Genomic DNA, 9,800 nt, shown 5'->3' with positions numbered 1-9,800 from the left:
AAAAAAAAAAAAAAAAAAAAAAAAAAAGAAGGAGACACAAATCTTTAAGAGATGGGCTGTGTTTCCTTAAGTCAAAGAAAAATATATCTTGGCATTGTTAATAAAACCAAAACCTGGAATAATACTGTTCATTTAATATTATCTTAAATTCTCAACATGGATACACTTCAATATGGTAACACATGGAATGCCAAAGGAAGGGCTCCTTGTTTCCTTTAAAAGCAAGATTCACTGATAACTATACTTTGAAAATTACTCAGGTATGCCTTCAGATGATCTTATTCGAAGTTCGAGCAAATAGATGGGTTCTTAGCCTTTGGGAGGGAAAACTTACCTGTGCAGCAGCATGTTTGTCTTGACTTCTCTAGCTTTCAGATACGTGCGAGAGGTTGTTAAAAAATAGCTTCAAGGGACAGGCATGGTAGTGCATGCATGCCACCCCAGTATTAAGGATGCCAAGGCAGGGAGAGGAGAGTCTAGGCTACACAGTAAGACCTTATTTTTTTAAAAAAAAATGTAAGTACCTTTAAAACTTACAAGCATCTATATATGCAGCACACATCCACACACCAAATGAAATCAAATGCATCTAATAACCCAAACACACACACACACACACACACACACACACACACACACGAATGGATTTGTGCAAATAACAATATATGCATGGGACCACACTCATGTACAAACAAGATCAAACACTTGTTCACATGTATGCACCTATGTCCACACACACACTCACATGAACACACATACAAATGGACATAGAAATACTGATGCACAAAAATATACACCCAGTTATGTGCATGCATGGGCATGTACATAAATGTGCGTGCACACATATGTTCACTCAAATGTGCAGACTTATGTAAGTGTTCACCTACTTCTACATTATTCTTCATTCTCAAACCTCTTTCACGGCATAGCAATATGTTAAAATACTTCTTCATTTCTCTTATGAAAACTATATCTGCTTTGCAGTGAGAATCGGGGTTTTCATTCTGAAACTGACACTAAATCTCGGAAATGTCTTGAACAATGAACTTATTGTATGATGTCATTTATTTCATCAAATCATTTGTTAATTGCATTTGAAGAGTAATGATTTTTATAAACACTTTAGTAACCACAATTTATGCATGCTCAGATTACGTGATTTATTTCTAGCTGGCATGTTTTATTAATTAGAGTGAGAGGTCACTTGCCTGCAGTAGCAATTACTGAAGTATATCTCAGAGAAGGCGAGCACTGTATAAGAAAGGAATGAATGTTACTATGTCTAGCAGGACCTGAACTGCCGACATCAGCATGTTCTGCATTTAATTTAATTACTTCTCATGACAAGCCAGAGAGATAGGCATCTGCCTCCTGTATACAGGACAGGAAACTGGGGTTCAGTAAGTTTTGATAATTTTTTTCGATATTTGATACCACATAAATGAAAATTGATAGCATGAGTCAGGTCTTCTTATGTCTAATGTCTGTTTTTTTATATCATCATCATTATGGAAGGCTGTCAAGAAGTGAGATTAGGCACCAGGGTCCTGAGAAAATAATGTGATGAAAAAGTTTAACAATAACTTTACATTTCTAAGTAATAACAGGTTTTATTGGACATATTTGATTCTCTTTAGGACTAACTTAGAAGTACCAGAATATCATGTTCAAGAGACAAGACAAAACATAGCAGCTATCTATAATTTTATTTCTAAGTCAATATTCTCACTTTTGTATAAATATGTAAGCAGTAGTCTATGTGTTTTAGCTCTTAGCTATAGAATACAACTGGCTGCCTGCTGCTGTAGCATTTTCTCACTCATCTTGAAAGCTCACTGGGCTACAATTTGAAGTCACCATTGTATTTAGACGTGGCCAAGCCACTGAGCTCTTGCCAATGGGATGCGGGTGAGCATAATTGCCTCATTTCCAGGCATGGTACACAGATTTTCTGGATGGCCTCACCCATGCCCCTGATTGCCAAGTGTTGAAGAATGCCCTGCTCCACAGAAAGCAGCTCTGCAACTCCACGTCTCGGGGTCCGCAGAGCACTCCACACCATCACATTGCTCTCATGTGGGCCTATTACACTGACTGATAATTTGAGGATTAATTTTACAATGGGCAACATTGCTTAAGGAATCAATAAAGTTGTGGGACTGCTATCTTTATTAGCATCTTTTAATCTTTCTTTCTTCCTACCCTGACCTCATTCTGTGGAAACATTCCATCCACAAGGCTTAGATGAGATCCACTACAAGCTATGCCAAATCCCCACAGTTTCAGCAGCTCCAACGTAAAACATCTGACTCCCATGACAAGTCCATCAACAGAGTCTCAGTCCACCGTCAAGTAACTGCTCATGGTGCCCAGGGCTATCTCAGAACCATCCCTGTGCTCTGAGATGAAGTCCTCTGGTTGGCCAGCTTGGTCTGGTTTCCATTCTGGGTTAGTGAGTTTGAAGTGAAGAGTGTATTAGATTACATCACATTAGACAATGTAAGAGGAGGATGTGCAAGGAGGCAAAGAAGAGCAAGAAGAGAGCGCCCCATTGTGCCTGCATTTGTAGACATATCCTCACATGTATTTATGACATGTAAACACAGTTTTTAATGCAGATGTTCACTATAATATTGCTTGCATTAGAAAATCGTCACAGTTTTTTGTTTAAGAGTAATTTAAGTGATTTGTAGTATGTCCATACGATTTGAGGATATGCAAGCAATAAAACATTTCATTGTATAATAAATGTTCCTGCTATACTAATATGATGGCTAATTTCATGTCAGCATTACTAGGCTGAAGAGAGCTCAGATATCTGGTCAAACACTCTGGATGCATCTGTGAGGATGTTTCTACATAGGACTAGCATTTGAATTGGCAGATTGAGTAAAGCAGATTGTCTTTTCCAGCATGAGTGGGTTTCATCAATCTGTGGAAGGTCTGAATGGAACAAACATTGAGAATGATAAAGAATTTGGTGTCTCTAGCTTGCTATCCATAGTTCTTCTATGTTTTTCTTTTTTTTAATTATTTATTATTATATGTAAGTATGTGTAAGTAGCTGTCTTCAGATCTCTTTACAGATGGTTGTGAGCCACCATGTGGTTGCTGGGATTTGAACTCACGACCTTCGGAACGACAGTCAGTGCTCTTAACAGCTGAGCCATCTCTCCAGCCCCTGTTTTTCATGCCTTCAGGATCAACTCAAGTCTCTAGCTTTCTGATTGCTAATGATGGAGTCTTCAGCTTTATAATTACATTCATTAATATATTAATTTCTCATTTAGTCAATCTTTCAATTTTAAAACTCTAGGCAATTTATTTTGGTTTTAAAGTACTTTAAGCTTGTTTGAGACCCTGTTGACTGACTGAGCTGGCTTGGTCAATCAAGGAGCATTCCCAATGGTTCCTGCCTTCAGGTTCCCGCCTAACTTACCTCATCAATGTATTGTGAATTGGAAGTGCAAGCCAACTAAAGCTCTTTCTTCCCCAAGTTGCTTTTGCCTGTGTTTTATCATAGCACCAGACAGGAAACAAGAACACGAGCTCTCTTGGTATCTCTCAATACAGCCAGCTTTTCATCTACAATGAGCCATCATGGTGTAAGTTTCGTCTTTTGAGTTCTAAAACCAGAATGTAATAGACAGCCAATGTTATTTGCATAAGGTAAGAAAAAATTATTTAAAATTGCTGAAATATCAAATTTGTGAAATATGTTTTAAATGACTTTTCAGAGGCTGGTTCTTTTGAACTTTTTATTGATTCTTTGTAAATTTCACATCCTGCCCTGCAATCACACTCATCCTCCTGTCCCTTTGTACCCATCCTCTGCCCTTGCATTCTCCGACCACAAAAGAAAATAATAAAAAGATCTCATCGTGGAAGCTGTAGTAAATCATGGTATGCCCCATAGTGTAGCCTTTTGTCCACACTTCTTTACTTGAAAATGTTCTTTGCAATGAGTCATTAATCTGCTTTGGGTCCTCCGGCTTCTGCTATACTATAAATACTGCATTCTCACTAAGACTCGTCTCAGATGTCCTGTTGTTGCACCGTGTCATTGAGATCCTACAGCTTTGAATCTGTGCAGTCAGCCCCTTCGCACACTCCAGCAGCTCATAAATGGGATAAATGTTGGGGTGAGTCAATTCAAAGCCCTGGATCTGAGCCTGGCTGGTAGCTGACCTGGTCATCCTACCAGCTCTGTCACACCCACACTACCAGGACAAGCCCTCCAGCACTCCCTTGGCTAGCTCACTCAATCCTGTAGCTCCCCGGTTACAGATCCAGATTTCCCACTCTCATGTCCTGGGACTGGCTCGCCCACACCCATGCTAGCAGAGTCTGCTCTGTTATGCTGCCCAAGTGAAGTGCAGGCCTGGCTCTCCAAAGTGCTGCCCCAGGTGAGGGGTAAGGCCATCTTTCTCACTCTCAAGACCTCAAGAACAGCTCTTCCTCCTGCCATAGGTGGCACAGGGCAAGGTAGGGCACTATCTCCTCTGCCTCTGCCACTGCACAGCATGAAAGAGGTGGGCCTGGCTCTCCCACACTCATGCCCTTGGGTCTGGTTCACCTGCGTCCCTGCTACCAGGCTTAGCTCCACTATGCTGTCCAAGCAAGGTGGAGGGCCCACTCTCTCCAGTACTGCAACCTGTGAGGAGCAGTGCCAGCTCTCTCGCATATGCACTTTGGACCTGCTCACCCACAATCCTCACAATTGGGGCCAGCTCCCTGGGAAAGGTGCACTCTGCTCCCCAGAACACTCCAGCTGGCAAGGGGCTAGACCAGCTCCCCTGCTTTTAGCCTTGGAACTACCTCTCCCATGGTGCCCAGGGACATGCCCAGGGTTAGTGGTAACAGAATCTTACCTCTGTTGGTCCAAGGACCCAGACATGGCCCCTGTTGGCAGCACAGGACATCATCATGGCCTTAGGTGGCCTTGCATGTGGATCCTCACTACCTTCCTTTTCTACTTCTTTTCACTGTGCACACATCCTTAGGCTTCTTTTTCTCTTCAATATCTTCACCACTCATTTGCTCATTTTAGTAGCACCATTGCCACTGAGTGGGGTCATCTCAGGCATGCGATGCCCCATCTGCCATCTGGCACTGGGTGGTGGTTATCGCAGACATGGTTGGCGGCCTTAGTCCTTCATGGCACTGGACTGGGGTTCACCTCGGGCTTGCTCTTCCCACCTGGGCCACATGGTGCTGGGCTGGAGTTCATCTCAGTCATGGTCTCTAAGCTCTAGAGGCTGATTTCTTTTAATGAGGGAAAAGAAAGATTGTTAACCAGATTTCATTATCTGTAGTGTTATTCAGTAGTTAATGCAGAAGCTAAATGTCACTTAATTTTGAGAATGTAAAAAGTCTCATCTCAATCAATGGTTCAGCCGGAACTGCATTTCCTATGTGTACATGTTAGTGGCTTGATTTTGTTAGTTCTTATCAGTAGACTTTCAGTGCCAAAGTTATTGAGAAAAGGTTAGCATATCTCCAACTTATTTTTCCTTGTGTAGGAACCGTTATGTGTCATAACCTCAACTGATGGTAGAATATCAATAGAGGAGCCAGTGGCCCCAAGTCACCATGGGAAAGAATGAGAACCTTAGCTAAAGACAGGCACATGAAACCACGTAAATTGTGATATTATCGATACATAAATCTGATTGGTTAATTAAGCTTTAAGTCAGAAAAAAATAAATTATTCTCTTAAAAACATAAAATCTGGAGCCCCGATTGTTATTGTAGCACAAGAACTAAAAACCAACCTCTGAATTTGACCCCTAGGAAATGATCGCCAACACAGATAACCAGGCAGTAACAACCTATGGACGTAGAAGTCAAGATATGCTTTTGTTCTAATGTGAAAGCTTGAAGGTGTTGCAGTCTTTATTTTTGCCAAGCTAAGTAGAAGTCATAAGAGAGAACAACAAACAGGTAAAAGAGAAAATACATCCTTCCTAAGGCTCAGCGAGAAGGCATGGTCTGGGTTATAAGGATAAATATCCATTTCTTTGAATGAAAAGGATGAAGAAAGAAAAGATGAATATACAAAAATGTAGACAAACCTGAGGGATTTCAGGATTGCAGTGCACATTGTCATCGTGGCAGTTGTTGAATATCCTTACTTTATGTGCTTTAAGGAATTGAGTGATTGGTGTAACACTTCAACATATATGAGAACACTGGCATATAAATGTTGCAGGATTTTTCCCTGTCCAATCACATTATGGCAGCAGGAGGCCTGTGATTGGACAGGGAAAACAGAGGCAGGGCTAAGAGTTGTAGAGAGAAGGAGCATGGCAGGAGGAAGAGAAGAGACAGAAGATGGCTGCGGACATGAACCCGAGTAGCGTTTACCACCCACAAGTGGTTGTGGTATCATAAGGTTAGATCAACCAAGATAAAGCTTTTATCATTATCAGTTGGCTCTAAAACTGTTGTATTGGCATCTCGCAAATTGTGGTATTATTGATACATAAATCTGATTGGTTAATTAAGCTTTAAGAGTCTTGATTTTACCAGGTTACTGGATATTGTGATATGCAACCATAAGGTTGGCGGTTCCATTTAGTTACTGGAATACGGGCTCACTGACTACATGGGTTTATGACTGAGGAAGACTAGCGGTGCCAGCGACAAGAGAACAAGAGCTGGGAACACAGCAGCCAGGGCTAGCTGGAGAGAGTTGCTAGGTGGGCGGCAGCAGGAGCGTGGGAGAGTGGTCCACCCCGGGGAGAGCTGACGGACTTGTTTTCTAAATATTTCCCACAATATATAAACACTGTTATGCCCTACTGAAAATTATTTAAAAGGTAATTTTTATTTAATTTTATACTATACTCATTCCCATCTAATGTTTATCAGATAAATATCCACTCCCACAAAATAAAAAACGTTATTGAAGGTGTAGCACACAATGCTGTCACAAGATGAGAGATGCGTTTTGGGGTTTTTTTTTTCAGATATTTTCTTTATTTACATGTAAATTTCTCCTTTCCCAGTTTCCCCTCCAAAAAACAAACAAACAAATAAAAACAAAAACAACAAGAACAAACCCCTGTTGCCTTCCCCCTCCCCATGCCTGCCACCTCACCCTCTCCCAGAGAGATGCGTTTTAACTAGAAAATTCTCTACTTTCTGATGGATCAGTGTGGCAGGAAGTGTGATAGCGGTGGAGAGAGCTGCGAGGCTTCCAACTCACAGGTGCCCTACTACGGACTCAATTTCATACACCCAAACTAAATTATTAAAAGCACCGTAAGTGCTGGACAGTCTATACACAAATAAAGAGACGCGCGGCCTGAGCAAAGGGATAGATGGAGAGGCGTTCAGTGTCTTGGTGAAATTTAGTCTAGTAGTGAAGTAGTTTGTGTGTCCCAGATTGCATTCCCATTTCCATGTATCATCATATTTTCTTATGGTTTCTGGTAATGGATAATAAATCTGTGCCTGTGGTTGGTATCAAGATTAAACGACCAAGATTTGTGGGGTTTAACCTAAGAAAATCCTTCTAAGCCTTCCCTGTGGGCTTGTGAGTCTTCCTCTCACATTAAACCACACGTGTGTCTTACAGCTTTTCCTGTCATCTTCTGTCAGTAGAGAAGTTTCACATTAAGTGTGATAATAGCCAGACCCGTGAAAAGAAGTTTAATTTTTGTTAGCCATCAAGTGAAAGCAATTCTGCATCTCAGGTTGTTTCTGGCATAAAAACTGTGCTACGAGATCATCACTCATAATATTATGAATATATATTCACATATGAATATAATATTATTACCTTCCCTGGAAGCTCCAGCTACTTCACCCTCACTAAACTGTTTCAGTACAAGCAGGCAAGACTCCTTGCAGGAAAGATCACGTGCTCTAGGCTCAGAAGGAGCCATGAGGCATCGCACCTTTCTCTTAGACAGAAGGGTTTGGTACAATCTTCCCAATGATGTAGGGTGGCTTTGGGGAGACATTTTTAAGAGGATGGAAATGCAGAATTCTGCCTGTAGCACTCCAAGACTTGTGCATTCTCAGCTGACCATGGGCTCCCTTATCTCAGCTATGGCAGCCCATAGTTCAGCCTCCGTACTCTTTTACTGGTCCTATTTTTCCAGCCACTGTGCTGGAGCTATGGTCCAGGTAGCCACTGGCTGCATCAAAGAACACCCTTCCTTATGAAGACATTGGCATCAATCTTCCAGAATGATGGTTCTCAACCTTTCTAATGTTGCAACCCTTTAATACAGTACCTGGTGTCGTGGATGACCTCTGACCATAAAATTATTTTTTCTGTTGCTACTTCATAATTGTAATTTGGTTACTGTTGTGAATTGTAATGCAAACATCTGTGTTCTCCATTTGTCTTAAGTGGTCCCTGTGGAAGGGGTCCTTTGGCCCCTAAGGGAGTTGTAACCCACAGGCTGCGAACCACTATTCTAGAACCACCTTGTTCTCTTTCCCATCAGATGGATACTGCCTTTCCTGTGTCTCTGACAGAATTCAGCAGCAGTTCCTCCAACTTCAAGACTCAGATGCTGTATGTCAAGTCCTTGGAGGGAAGTTCTGAAAGCTCCTGACTGTTCTTGCTGTGGAATAAATAATTATCACTCCCCCTCCCCTGCTTTCTCTTTATCCTCCTCCCTTTATCTCATTGTCTTTCTCCTCTTTTTAAAAATTGGCTGCCCTCAGCCAAATTTAGCATCAGAACACTATGACCTGGCTTTTAAAATTAGAACATTACTTTTATTTTTTTTAATCCAGTAGAGTTTTCTATAGAGGTACAATGAAGATGCTGCTGCTGTCTTCTCACCTAACAAGGGCTTCACAAAAATGATAGTAAATCCAAATAATATAATGACCGAGGAGACTTTACAGATAATTTAGCCCATTGATTTAAATAAGAAATTAAGTGATCTATGGCACAACTTGAGAACAGCCAGTTCTTGGCAGGGCAGAAGTCAGACAGACTTGTTCTCAGGCCAGAGGGTCAGTTTGATTTTTTTCAGGAAACACAAGCCAGTAGTCACACTACCTCAGGGAGCACCTGCTAATTGGAGCAGTATTCGCACTACCTCAGGGAGCACCTGCTAATAGGAGCAGTATTCGCACTACCTCAGGGAGCACCTGCATTATAATAGGAGCAGTATTCGCACTACCTCAGGGAGCACCTGCAAATCTGAACTGGTTTAAGCTTTCATTTTGCAGACAAGTGTCAGAACACATCAAGTGCAATTTTATTGGCCTAGTAGAAATTTTAAAATGTATGGTTTTCATATTATACAATTTCAACCAAACTGAGCATATTGATTATTTGACTGAGCTTAAAGCTTCCAACAGGAATTTTTAAGGGGTCTTAAAAATTTATTTTTAACATGAACACATTTATTTAAAACATAAACCTCCTTCCTATAGAGGCTGACAGGTGTAGCTGCTGTGTCACATGTGTATCAGGAAGTGGCAGAGAGGCAATGTCTACCCTCAATATTCTGACCTATGAACATCTAAATGACCAATAGCTTAAAATTCCCTAAAAAAAAAAAAAAAAAAAAAAAAAAAAAAAACAGGCTTGAGAAGACTACCAATCTGCACCAGGGGACCCAGAAATGGGAGTTTGTCTAAGACTGCCACCAGTCTGGTGCCAGGCAAGCCTGGACAGGCTTCTAAGACAAGGGGCAAGCCAGAGACTAGAAGAAACCCACCTTGATCCACAGGTCCCTAGGGGAAGGAAGGCTTAGCACAGACAACTCTTGCATGGTGCCACTGGTGGGTGGACACAGGTGAGAAGTGATCATGAGACAACCACC

The 9,800-nt window shown here is 41.4% G+C and overlaps 1 pseudogene; it reads left to right on the top strand.

The window, feature by feature from the left end:
* Positions 1 to 9,397: 9,397 nt before the first annotated feature.
* Positions 9,398 to 9,521, top strand: LOC116085532 (annotated as a pseudogene).
* Positions 9,522 to 9,800: the final 279 nt, after the last annotated feature.

The sequence above is a fragment of the Mastomys coucha genome, unplaced genomic scaffold (assembly GCF_008632895.1).
Source record: "Mastomys coucha isolate ucsf_1 unplaced genomic scaffold, UCSF_Mcou_1 pScaffold9, whole genome shotgun sequence".
Lineage (NCBI taxonomy): Eukaryota > Metazoa > Chordata > Mammalia > Rodentia > Muridae > Mastomys > Mastomys coucha.
The sequence above is the reverse complement of the archived record's forward strand: the minus strand, read 5'-3'. Positions and strand labels throughout refer to the sequence as shown.